Below are 17,609 nucleotides of genomic sequence, written 5' to 3'. Positions count from 1 at the left end.
CGATCCATTTAGAGTACTTGCCCCCTAGCAATTGTTTAGTCAAAATGTAAATCATAGGGTTGCAATCCGAAATGACTGTAGTTTTATGGAGAAGAATGTAATGACAAAAACGTTGGACAACTTGAACAGCTGCTAGGGCCAATTTCTCCACATGCGAATATTTTTTAGCTCAGTGGGATTTAACGTCCTACTAAGATAATATATCACATGTTCCGTTTCGAATTCATCTTCCTGTACTAAGACCATTCCGATGGTGGAATGAGCGGCGGCGAGGTACAAAAAGTAATCCTAGTTGTAGTTGGGAGGATGCAGCAACGGTGCATGGGTCAACGCGTGCTTTAGCGCATCAAAAGATTTCTGAGCTATCTCATCCCAAGAAAATTGAGCATTTTGTTTCAACAACTGGGTAAAACCCTTGGTAATCTCGGCGTAGTTAGGAATGAATCGGCGTAAAAAGTTTGCTTTCCCTTGCAAACTTTGGAGTTGGCGCAAACTCGAAGGAGGAGGCAATTTGATGATAGCTTCGACCTTCGAGGGATCGACGCGAATGCCGGCTTTTGAAACTACAAATCCCAGCAATCATCCCACTTCTATGCAGAAGACACATTTGTGTGGGTTCAACCGTATACGATAATGCCTACACCTCATAAAAATTTCTCGTAAATGGACAAGGTGATCAGCTCGACGTAAGGAGTGAGCGGGCAAATCATCGAGATACGGTTGCACAATGTGTTTGATGTCATGAAATGCATAAGACATTGCCCTTTGGAAAGTGGCTCCGGCATTCTTAAGCCCAAAAGGTAATTTGCAATAAGCAAATGTCCCCCATGGACAAATGAAAGCCGTTTTTGGTTGATCGGCAGGTAGAATATTGATTTGGTTGTAACCGGAAAAACCGTCCATAAAGGAAAATATTTCACTGCCAGCACAATCATCAATTATTTGATCGATATAGGGTGTTGGATAGTTGTCCTTGGGACAAGCACGATTAATATCCCTATAGTCAATACATATTCTTATTGTTCCCTGCTTTTTGTTAACCGGAACAATATTCGATACCCAATCCGTTAACGGGATCGGATAAATGAAACCTGCTTTCAACAGCTTCTCAACTTCTGCTTTAATTGCAGCCGCTTTCCGAGGGTGTATCTGACGCAGACGTTGCCGAACGGGTTTAGCGTCCGGGTAAGTCTTGATCTCATGAACAACAATGGAGGGATCAATTCCTGGCATTTCCTCATAGGACCAGGCAAACACGTCGCGGAATTCTTGAAATAGGGCCTTGTATGTTTGAATTTCGTCATCTGAACACGAGGCACCTATATGAATGTGTTCAACAATTCCGGGCTTCACTGAAATGTCAATGGGAATAGTACGAGAAACGTTTCCCAAATTCAGCTCTGAATCAGGATGTTTCATGGGACTCTGAGCGTCTTTGACATATTCAGCTGTAAAAATTGATGAGAAATCATTTTCAAAACGATCATCCTCAGGTAAAAACGAAGATCTATGATGGTGATCTTCCCATGGTAAATCGTCTACACACAAGACTTCACAAAGTTGTTCGTCAGATGACACAACTTCGGGAAACGTTATTAACTCCGAGGTTGATGCGAAAAGGGATTCCTCACGGACCACATTCATTTGGTCGATTTGGGTTGAACTTGGGTCGGAAAAAGACTGCACGGCTTCATAAGCAATTTCATATGGACTCAAAGGCATTGCATCACCGAATGAATCTATCTCAGATTCAGATGGGACAATCCAAGGATCGTCATAAATAATAGTGTCTGAAGTAATCATATGAATGAATGCGAATGAAGGGTCTGCGTTGATTGGAGGAAAAGGAAAAGTTCCCAGTAAACCGGAATCTTTAACTAATCCTACGCCAACATCCTTATAAGGGATAGTCGTTTTACCGACATGTTGGATACTCTCTGAAGAGGCTGGGTCGGATGAAAAATAAGCCAGCTGGTCTATTGTCACGATCTTACCATTATGTGGAAACTTTATTACTCTAAAGATCGATGAAACGACCGCTGTCATAGCGTAAGACCAACTTCGACCCAAGAGAAGGTTGTAGTCTAGAGGGGCATCAACCACCTCCACGTCCAGACTAACGGTTTTTCCTTCAACCCCTATAGGCAAATCCTGTAAAATGCCAAACGGATGGAACCCACGGCCATCAAAGGCCTTAAGAATTGTCGGGGATTGGTTCAGGGAAGGAGAACCAAGCGATCTCCAACACTGAATCGACATAATACACGTGGAAGCGCCCTCATCAATTACAGTCCGATGAATAGACCTGTTTTTTACTATCACTGGAATCTGGAAAGCCATCTGATGAGGGAGACGCAGTGTACTATTTTCTAGATCAAAGATTATCAGGTTCGGGTCCTGAACATCAACAGCTCCTATAGCCGACAAAAGTAATTTTCGCTGTGCTGGGCATGATTGCAGCACTTCTAAAGCCGACATTGATGAGGGTGAAACAGCTAAATCCTCAACAATGTTGTAATTTTGGGCCGCTCTCGCATGTGGATTGAAAGCAGACCTTCGAAGTACACCCTTGACGGGCGGTTTTATTACTAAGTCAGGGTTAGGTTTCTCGATCTGTAGTGGATCGGAACCGGGAGCTGAGGTTGATGGATTTGAATGAGAAGATTCTGCTTCTTTCGATCCATCAACAGGACTTTTACTACCATAATCGTGAGATCGAGTCGCAATCCTTACATGAGACATCATCAATATGGGTTCTTCAGTGGCACTCGAGGAAGAACCTATCATTTTACTCTCCTGCTTTGGAAATGGATCTTTCAAAACAGCAGGAGTTGAGGAACCTTTGACGATTTTCACAACCTCGGCCCGATGGGGGAAATCTCTTGTAAAATGATCCTCTTCACAAATTAGACAAGGATATTGAGGTTTGTGCTTTTCGTCATTGGATTCCGACTTTTCTGTTTTCTCCTTTGGAGTCTTGTCTGCTTTACCCTTCTTCTTATCCTTCTTCTTCCCACCATTTTTTGATTTAGCCGTAGATGACTCTACAGCGTGAATATCAGCGGAAATTTCAGGAGAAGACTCTCCTGTCGGGGAATCTGGTAAGGTTATAATGGGCGAAGAATTCTTTGAAGATTTCTTCTTGCTTTTAGTATTTACCGAACCAATCATGCCATCAGCAGCATGAGATCCCGAAGGAGCAGCAGTGATTTGATTTGACTTTGGAAGATCTGGGATCTTTTCATGTAACATACCTGACTGAGTGTAAACTAAGTCAAGGTACTGCGCTTGAGCAATTACTTGCTCTTCAGTAACTACTCCGGCCTTAGCTACATCTTCAGTAATCTTCGGTAATAATGATTTAACAAACCATTCAGCTAAGATTTGGTCCGGGATAAAAACTTTCACTAATCGCCGTCGACGTCTCCATTCATGGATATGATCGGAAATATAAGTGGACGTCGACTGTTTTAGTGAAGTTAGTAGCTCCGTGCCATTATCATATCTGACCGGCAACTGAAAATGAGTTAGGAACGAGGTAGCTAACTGACTAAAATTGTAAAAAGAGGCCCGTGGTAACTCAATGTACCACTTGGCCGCGAGACCAATGAGCGTACGCTGGAAAAGACGTAAGCGGATCGAATCATCCGAGATGGAATTTGAAGCACACCAGAGGTGGTAAGTCATCACATGATTAGACGGATCCTCTCCAGACTTACCTTCGAACTTGGGTATATCACTGGGCAACTTATTTGGCATTGGCGGCCAGAACGGAAGATATTGTATTGGATCGTTCGTTAGGCGCGACAAGTCTGGTAAATCCAAAGTTGCGATAAACGGTAACTGCCGATTAGGATCCCTAAAACTCTGGGTCACTAGACCAGTCCCAGGAGGAGGATATCCAGGATAACTTGGAATAGGAATCGCATTCGGGATATTATATCCTCCTGGAAAACCAGGATTAACCGGACCGTACTGGGGTTGCTGAGGTTGTTGATAAGTGTACCCAGGATACGGTTGATACTGGTAAACCGGCTGTTGGACAGCAGGCCCGTATTGGTACTGTCCCTGGTACGGTTGATAAGTGAATTGTGGTTGACTAGTGACAACCGTACTTAAACCAGGCTGTCCTACAGGCATCTGAACCGTAGTTTGAATCGTAGATCCAGACAATGGTAAAGATGTCTGAGGATTAGTTGCAAAGACAGTAGAAACCGGAGCTGTCGATACTCCAGAAGCAAGTGTGGTGGAAGAAGCAGATGTTGCGGTAGTTGCAGCAGCCGTTTGAGATGGAGTACTAGGTGCAATTGGCGGCTGAGTAACTACCGAAGTTACAGAAGTTTGAACATTAGACTGGATCGGTTGCTGGGATGGACCAGCAACTAAGGGTTGTCCAGCTTGAGATGACAACTGTATACTTGGTTGCAATACCTGTTGAACTTGCGATGGATCCCACACTATGTTCATTCCGGGGTATTGACCCATGACAGGTTGAGGATATTGAGATCCATAACCGGATTGAGGATAGGATTGATAACTGAAAGGCACAGTTCCCGTACCTTGAACATATGATTGACCTTGAGGTGGTTGATAACCTTGACTCGAGTATTGACCTTGAGGTTGATAACCTTGAGGTAAATACTGATACTGGGGTTGACCTTGACCTTGAGGTTGATACCCTTGAGGTAAATACTGATACTGAGGTTGAACCTGGGATACATATTGAGGCTGGGGTTGACCTTGAGGAATGTATTGTACTATGGGTACATATTGTCTTTGAGGTTGCCCCCCAGACGCAATTTGTGTACCTTGAGGTTGCCCCCCAGGCGGTAATTGGCCACCTTGAGGTTGAGAACCAGGAACTGAACCTGACATCATGTAAATGTCCCCTACACCCAATGGTTTATTACCATTGTTTCCAGCTAATAACCCATGTTCAAGGGGTTGAGGAGATGCTCCCGCAAAGGTACCAGAAAGTGACTGATACCCGGAGGGAACAGAAGGACCGCCGTACAAGAAAGATTCAGGAGATTGAGTGAACACGGACGACTGACCAGACATATTTACAGGAGTATAAATACCTCCAGGTGGAAAAGGAGTACGAGGTGGAGAAAAACTTATCCCTAAGTTGTCTAAATAATTGGTTAACGAAAGGTACCAAGTAGTACTTCTAGGAGGACTGTAAAAGATAGATTCACACTCTCTTAGATCAATAGTAGGTTGATCTTCAAGGATAGATACGCCTAATTCTTCCTCTGGAGCAAGTTCTTCAATAGTTATCAAACCAGCAGGAAGATTTTCGGTGATGACTCTTTCTACCCTAGGTGAATCAGGTGCACCAGAAGTTGGAGTAACAGGTTCAGATACTTCAGGTTCTTCGCCTATATCACTAGTAGATGAAAAACTACCAGCAAGCTCGGAAACTGCAACTTCTTCGGGATTATAACCTGTTTCTAGACCTTGGTAATCTGGATGGACTACCAACGACGATTCTCCTTCTTCAGGTGAACCTACTTTACTGCCACTAGGAGTTACAAGGACCTTTAAACCTTCGTAATCACTCGGGACCTCTTCAGGAGGTTTGCCCCGCAATCTACGGGACTTCCTCAACAAATCGGCCACGGTAACAATCTCAGGAGACTTGCCCCGAAGTCTACGGGACTGTCTCGGTAATTCAGCCACAGCTAAAAACTTTTAACTACTGCACACGCAAACAAAGTAAAATCTCAAAGTAAACCACCTAAAGTCTCTAAAGAACCAAACAAATTTGAATCACACGCCTAAAGAATCTAGGGCGTCAAACCATACACAAACAGTAGCCTTCCGGACCGAAAACACTAGTTGGAGATGAAACCCAACATCGCCGAATTCAGTACAGAAGTGGTGGGCGGAACAGTTACCCCGGCAACCTGCTTAATGAATAGACCGGCACAAGTTCCTCCACTTTAACTGTCTCGAGTGAAGTGAACCCCCCGGAAAATCCAAGTGAGTCTAGCCGACGTCTGCTCCATGTACAGTGGGATCTTCCCTCCACCGTCACCTCGGTAGAATCCTAAAGATAATGGTCACTAAGGTTACCAACAGCAACAAATGCACCTGGGGGAACAGTCTACACTCCGACAGCACGCAAGGGCAGAGTATCAAGCTCAATCCCCTTGCCGGCTCCTTGACAATAATCCAAGGTTTACCGACAAGTGACCCCTGGCTCCTCGACAATGGTTAATCCGAGGTTTACCGTTTGTAATACGTGCGTGTCTGGCGTCGTTCCCAAAGAGGGAGGATTGATCCCCTCACTGGTTCGGACACAAGCTCGTGCTTCTCCTTTAAGAGGAGCTTTTCCAGAGTACAAATGAAACAATTGGATTTATCCTACCACAAGATGAGCTACTTGTTTGGTTTTGCTGTCTTGGAGAGTTAATTACTCTCCTACTCCAAGACACTAGCCTGATCTATATTGGTGTTTCAGAGCCCTAGTAAATAAAAGTTACTAAGTTGATTTTACTTTAAGCGTTAATTTTTTATGGCTTTTCTTTAAGACAAAAGGTAGTGGAGATGAAACTGATGGTGTGTAGACTCGACCGAAATCCACTAAAAAGATGCACTTAGGATGATTTATACTAATTTTTTTCTTTTTTCAATGAATTTCCTAGCTAAGAGAGTTGGAAAATGCAAATTTGAAATAAAGACAACTTTCTTGGCAATGAAAAACAAAGAAACAAACTCTTTATCTTTTCAAAACATACGAGACATGACCACTAATCACTTCACGAAAATTCCTTTTTCTTTCAAAGACACAAATGCTACCAAAGCAAACTTTCCTTCAAAAGATATTTTCTATTTTTTCCTAATTAATAAAGCATGTAAAACTTACTTTAACAAAAATCAAGGTCCCTAATGAGGTCAAGGTATAAGGAGTTAGGGCTCGAACTGGTTGAACCTTTTCATGACCAACCTCGCAAACCTTGATGGCTTCGCATGGCGGAAGAAAATGAAGATGAGGGAGCACAAGATACTTTCAAAATATTGCTCAAAGAAGCCCTCGAGCAACAAAGGAATGTGATGATGGACAACTTTTCCTAGATGCTTTGGCAGCTACCCACAGGAAACACATCTTCATCCAGCAGCCACTCTAGAGGTGCCACTCCCTTTAAGGTACAAGCAAACTTTGACATCCCCACATTTGAAGTCCATATGGAAGTGGATGTCGTAGATAAATGGTCAAATCTGTTAGAAGGATATTTTTTGGTTCACGATTGTTGCGATCAGGAAAAGATTACTTTTGCACTCCTCAAAGTCGCCCCCCACGTCAAGGACTGGTGGGAAGCCTACTGTGAGAAGAGGGACAAGAGGGGACCCTCACTATTTTCAACCACACCCACTTGGAATTATTTCTAAGACACCATCAAGGAGCAGTATTATCCTATCGGGAGCTATGAAGGTAATTACATAAAGTGGACCACGCTGCAGTAGGGAAGGGACCAAGACGTTCTGAAGTTCACAAATATTTTTCATACCCTTCGCACGAAGTAGGGTATCAAGGATTCTAAGTAGCATTTGGTACTCAAGTATCATGAATGTTTACACAAGTACATCCAAGATGAGATGGAGTTCCTGGACATCTCCTCACTCGGCATTGCATATCTATAACAACCCTGGTTAAAAATTCACATAAAAATATATAAGACCACGGTCATGGGACACATACTCCAAGCTGAATTGTGGCAAAACATCCTAGTGGGTGTTCATTCGATTTAGTATGGCTAAGGAAATTGGCAAAGGCAATGACAAAGGCTTTGGAAAGGCATGAGGCATTAATTAGCATTTTATTTATGAAAATAAAGGAAATTAGGAGTAAAGGTAGGTGAAAGGTCACAGGTTGCATGTGAGGAGGAAATTGAAGGAAGATAATGGAAAATGAAGAGAATATAGGCCTCATTAATAAAAAGGCATATGAGGATCAATTGGTAAGCTTTTGATAGGTTTTGGTGGAGCTCTCTTCTATTCTCTCTCTCTCATACTCTTGGACACTTAGAGTTTTCTTGGAGCACTCTTGGAGGAGTGTGGGATACTTGGAGTTTTAGAGCAAGAAGGCAAAGGAAGAGCAGGAAAGTGCAAGAGGACATCAGGACCGGTAGCTATAATGGGTTTTGCATGCAAGTACCAAGTTGCATGTATGTTTTCCTCACTAGTTTTGGCATGCATGTGGTTTCTTGGTCATGATCTGTCATTGGCATGGAGGATTGCCTGGATTGACAATGGATTTTCCTAAACTTGCCATTTCCTAGATAGCCATGGTGATTATGGGTTTATTTCTTTGTTTTGTTTTGGTTGGTTCTCATGTTTCCTTAGCTTGGGTTGAGTTACTAGTTCCTGGAGCCTTGGTTGGACAAACACTATGGAGCCCTGTAACTGCTTTGGTTGAGTTACTAGTCCTAGAGCCTTGGTTGGACAAATGCTCTGGAGCCCTGTAACAACTTGGGTTGAGTTACTAGTCCTGGAGCCTTGGTTGGAGAAACGCTCTAGAGCCCTAGGTGGTTTGAGTTACTAGTCCTGGAGCCTTGCTTGGACAGATGCTCTAGAGCCTGGTATAAGTTGTGGGTTGAGTTACTAGTTCTAGAGCCTTGGCTGGAACAAATGCTCTGGAGCCCTGGAAGGCTTGGATAGAGACCAATATGATGATGGTTTTGTGATGTATGGCGGTGAAGTGGAATCACTGTTTGATGGGTTGAGGTGGTTGGCCTCTAGAATCCATAGATGGTTCTGGGTTGATGTGTTCTATGAGATCCCACATTCATGCTTGGAATATGGCACGACGATAAATGGTTGAAGAGAGATTTGGCTCAGCCATTCTACGGTTGGGTGGAACGTGGTAGTCCCATGCCGGGTTGGGTTTTGCATCATTAATATGAGGTTATTTCTCCTTGTTATATCATGAGTATTATACTAGTTTATATGTGGACTCTATGACTATTGTATCCTTGGTATTTCTATTGTTATTATGATGGTTATGAATATGTATTGTCATGCGGAAAGAGTCGTTAGTGCGGACACAACTGACCTCCCTAGAAGCAAAAGCTTTCTAGTGACAAACAAGACAAATAAATCCTACCTTTCTCTAAACATGCATTGCAAATACAAGTAATCAGGGGATCTTTAACATACCTTTAGTCCAACGCTTTGTAGTAGTCCAGCCTCGCCGATCCGGATGAGCTGCTCCTTCTCTTCGAAACCTGCATTCACTAACAAGCCAAAAGATTAAATAGCACCTGATAAACTCACAAAACAATACATATCCATCATACAGACCAAGGAGTATATGAAACAAACCATGAATAACAATCTGTTGAGAAAAATAAGTTCATTTGCATTAAAAGGTAACAAAAGGAACCATTACAACCTGAGCCTTGGTGTTGTGCAAGTCCCTCCTAGGGTGCAGCAAGAGTTTTCCTTTACTTTGATCAGCTCACCCACTCTCAAATAAGGCTAGGAAATGATGGGAATCTCTCCTCTCAAGCTTTATAAGGGAGTCCTAATTCCAGCAGCATCTACCCTTAGGAATGTTCTGCTTTCAACCTCCCCTCCCTCTGGCCCAATGCCTGTATTTATAGTGCTCTAGAGGAAGTTATTTAGGTCCACCATCAATGGGATAAGCCCCTCTTTGGATGGGATAACTCCCCTCTTGATGGGATAAGTTCCTCTTTGGTAGGGATACATGAACCATCTGGAGGCGCTTCATACACGTCAAACAAGCTTCTAGAAGGTTCTAGAAATGACCACAAGTAACTTTTTTGGAGTGAAACTTGCGCCTTTTGACCTTTACAGGAGTACGCACCCATTGCTTTACATACAGAGCGTACAAGTACGCAGGTATTGTGAACTTGGGGTGCGTACATGCAGGTAAGGCTAAGAGAAACTGCGTACCCAGAGATATATAGATTTTAAATGACTTTCTCTCTTTCTTGGAGTTTGACATGGAGAGCAGAGGTATGAGGCTTGCCAAGGAGGATAGTATGACAGTTGATGGAGCCATACTAACTGTAAGTAGTCATGGTGACAAATTTTAGTGTAACATGTATTATGATAGTGAATATGTATGGCTCCCATCATGTTTTTACTTTTATATAAATGAACAATGTATTTATGGCCTAATGGATGAAACTTTAGCTAAAGTGATAAGGAAGCAACGCCTTGTAGCGAATCTCAAATAAGTATAAGACCCCTATGTTCAGATCTGTTATTTAAACCTGTAGATTTCATTCATGCCAAGTGTTTGACAAGATGTCAGTTCCGGTTGGGGATAGTCAAGCCTAGACCTAGAGTTAGTTTTTGGTTTATTAGTCTTGTAATCATGTGTTTAATAGATTCTGGAAGTTACAACAAGTTATGGGCAATGGTCATAATTATAGGCTTGAAAAGTGTCTTAAATTCCCTAGACTCTAGCACAGGTTTGTTGGAAATAGTCCCTAGACGCAGGTATGCAGGCTTGTGGGAGTGTCCAGAGGTTAAGAGGTCTAAAACCTCAGTAGGACTCAAGGGTCGGTTAGCAGAAAGGTTGGGATGGTTCTTAGGAGTCTTATTGCTAATGTTTAAGGTTTGTATGGTGTGTTTCCAATCGGTTCCACTTTCTTAACGTGACTTAGGAGGTAAAATCATATCATAGTAACTTATCGTCACATGTTTACCCTGGTTGGTCAGTTACTTGGGTAGATGTGCGAGGAGGGCGTTACATAGTGGTATCAGAGCATGGTTCACCCCTCAGACTGAATGGGTGGTGTGTTGGTCATGCATTCATGTCAGTTGCATAGGTGTTCCTTATGCTTGTAGTCCATGTGTTTGTTGCATTTGCATGGTGTTGATCATGGTTGCAGTGATGTCGCCATGTGAAGGTTGATGGTGTTGTTGTGGGATGTGTCGTCATGAGTGTATGGTTGTATATGCATTTGTTATGCATTTCAGTGTCTATATGTTAGTATGCATGCATTGTCTTGGTTATAGTTATGCATGTATAGTAGGTCAGACATGCATTGTGAGGTCATTGTATGCAGTTGAGGTCATCATGATGTTGTTGGTTGTTATGATGTTGATGTGTTGGCTGAGATAGAGTAGGAGATGCAGACCATCAAAGTGAAGTTGCAGCATTGGACCTCGAGGTAAGAGCATGTCGTCATACATGTATTATATGTTTGGCATGCATGTATGTTAGTTAATGGATCGTTATATGCATTAGGGTTATATACATGTTTGTCATTCTATTATTATTATGTTTACATGTATGATAAATGTTAGTTGACCAGTGTAGTCATATACACATGTGTCAGATCATCATGAATGATACTAACTACTGGTTTTATGCATTCCTATTGTTGTTTTAGGTTAGATAACTTGATGATTAAGTTATATGTTGTTGATGAGCATGATATATAACTTGTCATTGTTATATGCTAGTAACTTGATGATTTGGGTTATTACATTAAGATCTTGGTGTTATATGTATCATATTAAGTTGTATTGGTCTATGTGAATGGTTAGGGTTATGACATTTAGGTATGAGTTAATATGTTGTGATATTATGTCATACTAATCTAGAATCACTACGCAGATGTGATTATTATGTATGAATGATAAATTTTTATGACCTTATGATATGGACACGTTAGCTAGTGACTATTATGGATATCATGATCTTGTTTGTGGTTGAGTTGATATGTTGTGAAGTTATATCATGTTAATCTAGATTGATTGTGCAGACAAGATTGCCTCCCTTGAGATACATTATGGTATGAAATTTCTTATGTCGTCTACTTTGTGCTTGGTTGTTTGATTATGATATTTATTTGGTGTTTGAGTGTTTGGTGTCTATTATGTCATCTAGTTGATTTATTTAACATGGTATGTTGCAAGTTGGTCGAATGTTTGATGAATTGCATAATATGAGTATGTGTTCCAATGATCTTGTTTTAAGATGATTGTACTAATACATATGTGTTGAGACGGTTGATATGTACTTGAGTGTAGTAGGTGACATTGCAGCATTATGTCTAATGACTATGAGTTGACTAGGGATTATGACAGGATGGTTAGTCTTTGTAAAGGTTGATTTCAAATTGACAGATATGATTGTCTTGATATTTGGAACATGTCGTTGACATATGTAAACAGTTGTAGGAAACATGCTTGGTACTAGCGTGACAAGGTAGTAATTGATGTGCTTAAATAACTAACAGTTGGGTGATGTGACAATACATAGTAAGCCTCGACTGCAACAAGGTAAAAGAAAGGAATTGGACAATAATTCCTTTGGCTATGTTTGGAAACCCTAATTCAAAATGAATGAGTGCTTTGCATATATGAAGTGGATATGTGCTATATTCATGAACATGTACTTGATAGGTATATTAGCTAGTCTCTAGTTACAAGTCGATCTGTTAAGGGAATTGGAGTCCCTTGAGAGATGGTGTGGATGTGTTCGATTACAAGCAACGTGATGGAACAACAAGGTAAGGTAACTTGTGTATTTTTATGTTTATTTATGCACCGACAATTATGTGTTTATGGCAATATGATGTAGGGGATTGCGGGCCAAAGAGACTGCCATGAAATATTGGAGAAGGCTCAAGTTGAGCTTTCATTTGGAAGCACTGGGAACCATGGGGATTGAGTCATGGTGTCTGTTGTCAGTCTTATGCTTTTGGTATTTTGTGATTTGTTGTGCTTGATTGTGGTTTTTTTTGCTTCTTCTGCATGGCCATGCCACTTTGGTTGTGGTGTCGTATTGTTGTTGGTTTGCCATGGTTTTCTTCTTGTTTATTTCTTGTCTTGCCTTTATTGTTTTGGGAGTCCTGGGAATTGGTTGGGAAAGAGGAAAATTAATGGAGCTCAGTGAGAGATGAATGAAACCTAGCAGGTAATGTAAGACCTGAATGAAGCTCAATGTATTAGTAAGGGAAGTTGAAGGTAAGAATATGACAATCAATTGGATTGGTTCGGTCCATTGGTGTAAATGGACAGTGCAGGACAGTCATGAGAAAGGTAACCGGAAAGGTGAAGTAAACAGATCTGAGGCATCAGATGCCTTGGCTATGTCTGGAGCGATTGTTCTCAATGTTATGCATGGTGTGCACAGATAAAGGGATTTCTCTTAACCTTGACCTTATGATATCTAGTAATTATGTTATGATCATGATTATGATGATGATTATATATGTATACATGTGTGTATGTATGTATGTATGTATGTATGTCGTGTTTGATAGGGTCGTCATGGATCATGGTTGTTTAAAGCTAATGTTTATATCTATATATGTATGTATGTATGTCATGTTTGATAGGGTTGTTAGGAATCATTCTTGTGAAGGAATGATTGCTTACGCAGGTGAATGGCATGAAGAGGTTCCTGGTTCATGAGGAGTCAAGTAGGGAGAGTAGTCATGACAAATCTATGAGGTCAATATCATGTGGTTATGAGTTGATAATATGTGATTATATTATGTCTATGTTATGGACAGGCTATACTGAGGGATACTTCAGCTGAATGAAAGCAATGTGGTCTGCGGCATGCTGGGACAAGCATGGATAAGACACTATAAGCAAGGTTGTTTGGTAGAGACAATGTGGTTTTGGATGTGTGGTACTACTGTTGTGCATATGTTGTATATGTTATACATGCTTCATCTGTGATGTTGTGCACATGTGGTGTGGTGTATATAGTGTGTGTACATATTGTATTGTGCGCATGATGGATATGCAGTGTTGTGTGCATGTTGGATAAGCAGTGTTGTGTACATAGGGTGCTATGCACATGTTGTATATGCAGTGCTATGTACATATGGTGTTATGTGCATGTTGTACATTTGTTACTATGTACCTATGGTGTTGTGTGCATGATTCTACATGTGGTGCTATGTACATATGGTGTTTTGTGCATGATTGTACATGTGGTGTTGTGTGCATGTGGTGTTGTGTACATGTTGTACATTTGGTGTTGTGTGTAGGTGGTGTTGTGTACATGTCGTGTATATGATGTTGTGTACATTTGGTGTGGTGTACATGTCGTGCATGTGGTGTTGTGTATGTCTGACGTTGTGTACATGTTGTATAGGTGGTACAATGTACATGTGGCGTTATTTACACGTTTTGTAGGTGGTGTCATGTACATGTGATGTTGTACACACGCTGTGCAGGTGGTACTGTGTACGTGTTGTACATGTGGTATTATGTGCCTGTCGTACATGTTGTGGTGTGTACATGCGGTACTATGTATGTGCATTGTGTAGTCATGGTATTGTGACATGTGTATTCGTTATGTTGTACTTTGTGTACGTATATGTATTGTGTGGGGTGGTACATCGAGTATAGATGTATGTATTGTGTTGTGTCATACATCGGGTGTAGGTGTATGTATGTGTTGTGTTGTACACTAGGTGTAGGTGTATGAGTTGTATGTCAGGTGTAGGTGCATGTATTACATGGTGTTGTATGTGTGTGATACACACTATGTGTATGTGCACATGGTTGAGGAGAAGGCACTGGGTGTTTGTTGGGTGTGGAAACCGATCCAGAGTGCGTAGAGAATAAGGATAGAGGTAGAAGCTAAGGTTTGATTAAAGGATAAGTAACAAAATTTTATTTCAATTTTATTATACATGTGATTTATGATTTTGACCTATGCTGATTAAATGTGATCTATGATTCTGGTTTATGATGATTACATGTGGTTCATGATTTTGATATATGATGATTGTGTTTTGAGCTAACCTGATGTGATATTTTTATACATGTTGATTTGGTCAAAGATGCTAGTTTGACTTGTTGTGACAGGAAGTAAACAGGATTGCAAGTGTACCTTATTGATGAACTACCAATGAGGTATGATGTAAATTTATTTCAATTTATTTTAAATCTAATGGAAATTATGTGCTTGGTACAGGAATTCATGAACATGCCCAGTTGGGTGTTTGAAATCAACTGCAATAATTTGCAACAACAAAAGGAATTGGAACATGAAACAATATGTTGGTAAAGCATTCAGGAGCAGGGCCATTGTGGGACATTGGTACCCAATAGTGTCCATTGATTTCCATGACCCTGCTATGACCGGTATGATGGTTTTAAGGTAGGGATATGCCTTGTTTTTTATATATTTCGATGCAAGGAAGCCTTGCCAAGGGATGGACTGCCCGGGATGGGGCTGCCAACGGAACCTGGAAGGTGAGTGACTGCGCAGAAGGGGATGACCGGATTGCTCGAGGGACTGTGTAGTAGAGAAGTGAAGGCAGGGGATGGATTTGTTTTGGTCGTTATCATTACCAGAGGGAATCAAATGCACATTGGGAGTGTGCCCTGGAACAATGAGCCTGTAATTGTTCACTAAGAAGACAAGTGGCACTGGATTGTAGCAATGGACATTGGATGCATATTTGACCTTGCAATGGATTCTGGACTTCCTATGAAGGAGGTCAATCCCGGTATTACATTGAGAGTGGAGGTGTGAGCCTCTGGATTCCCTTGTTGCAGATGTAGACATCATATCCTTTTATTTGTTAGTTGAGCAAATGTGCATATGTGTATATGTGTATACTGTTGTAAATATTGTATCGAGTTGGATTTATAAAGCTCCACAGGCATTATGGTTATTTGTTGGGTGAAGCAAATGTGTATGTGTGTATATGTGGTTATTATTGTAAATATCGTAATGAGTTGTCTTATAAAGCTCTAGCAAACGGTATGTTTGTCATGTTTTAGTAGATGGTCATTGTAAATACTGCAACGAGCTGTGTTATAAAGATCCATGGGCAGTATGTTTTATTTTCAGCAGTCTCGTTGGTTATAGGTCTCATTGAACACCGATGACGGTGTTCCCTCGAGGGGGAGGGTTCTGTAACAACCCTAGTTAAAAATTCACGTAAAAATATATAAGACCATGGTCATGGGACACATACTCCAAGCTGAATGGTGGGCAAAACATCCTAGTGGGTGTTCATTTGATTTAGTATGGCTAAGGAAATTAGTAAAGGCTTTGGAAAGGCATGAGGCATTAATTGGCATTTTATTTATGAAAATAAAGGAAATTAGGAGAAAAGGTAGGTGAAAGGTCACAGGTTTCATGTGAGGAGGAAATTGAAGGAAAATAATGGAAAATGAAGAATATAGAGGCCTCATTAATAAAAAAGCTTATGAGGGTCAAATGGTAATCTTTTGACAGGTTTTGTTGGAGCTCTCTTCCATTCTCTCTCTCTCATACTCTTGGACACTTAGAGTTTCCTTGGAGCACTCTTGGAGGAGTGTGGCATACTTGGAGTTTTGGAGCAAGAAGGAAAAGGAAGAGCAGGAAAGTGGAAGAGGACATCAGGATCAACAACTACAACGTGTTTTGCTTGCAGTTACCAAGTTTCATGCGTATTTTCCTCACTAGTTTCGAAATGAATGGCACATGCATGTGGTTTCTTGGTCATGATCTATCATTGGAATGGAGGATTGCCTGGATTGACAATGGATTTGCCTAGCCTTGTCATTTCCTGGATAGTCATGGTGATTGAGGGTTTATTTCTTTGTTTTGTTTTGGTTGGTTCTCATATTTCCTTAGCTTGGGTTGAGTTACTAGTTCCTGGAGCCTTGGTTGGACAATGTTATGAAACCAGCTCACAAAAAGATAGAAAAGAGAGATCCACGACTTAGAATTCAGCCTCTTCGAGGGGGCAACCTCCTTTACATTACATAAATGAATAATTCTTGGATGATACAAATGAAAATACCTCCTTTCTATATATAGGAGTCTAAGTGGTCCCAATACAATCAAAGCCTACATAACAATAATATTGTAGGGCACAACAATAACAATAGTGGGCTTCTATGTGGCACAATAGTAACAATATGGGCACTACATGGGTACATCAATATAAATAAGGGGTATAACTACAATAGTAATGGGGTAATCACTAGTATTATAGGGACCCAACATGCCCCTCTCCTTCAAAAAAGTGTTGTCCTCAACGCTTGAGTAGTTCAGGATACTTCTGCATAAAATTCTCGTCCTCCCATGTGGAATCTTCAGCGGATAAGTTCTTCCACTTGATAAGGTACTCTGAAATTGATCGATTTCGTAGCTGTCGAGTTCTTGTTTCTATCACTGCTTCTGGTTCCAATATAATTTTTCCTTCTTCGTCAAGTTCTGGCAATATTGTTTGAACCGGGAGCTTGTCGCCTATAACCTTCTTTAAGCATGAAACATGGAAAACTGGGTGCAATCGAGAAGCTGCAGGAAGCTCCAATTTGTATGCCATAGTACCAATCTTTTGCAACACCTTGTACGGACCATAATACTTTGGTGATAATTTATTATCCTTCTTAGCTTGCTTGAGGGACATTTGCTTATATGGTTGTAGCCGTAGGAATACCCAATCACCTACATCAAAACTTCTTTCACTGCGATGTTGATCTGCCTGTTGTTTCATTCTATTCTGTGCCAACACAAGGTTATCCTTTAAGAGTTGGAGGACTTGTTGTTGATGTTCGATGTGATGTTCCACTGCCTGAACCTTAGAATTTTCTCTTAAATATGATGTGATGGATGGTGGTTGATACCCATAAAGTGCCATAAATGGGGTCATTTT

This window comes from Pinus tabuliformis, chromosome 5_1 (genome assembly GCF_031772625.1).
Source record: "Pinus tabuliformis cultivar Carrire ecotype Pingquan chromosome 5_1, CPIR1, whole genome shotgun sequence".
Taxonomy (NCBI): domain Eukaryota; kingdom Viridiplantae; phylum Streptophyta; class Pinopsida; order Pinales; family Pinaceae; genus Pinus; species Pinus tabuliformis.
The sequence above is the reverse complement of the archived record's forward strand: the minus strand, read 5'-3'. Positions refer to the sequence as shown.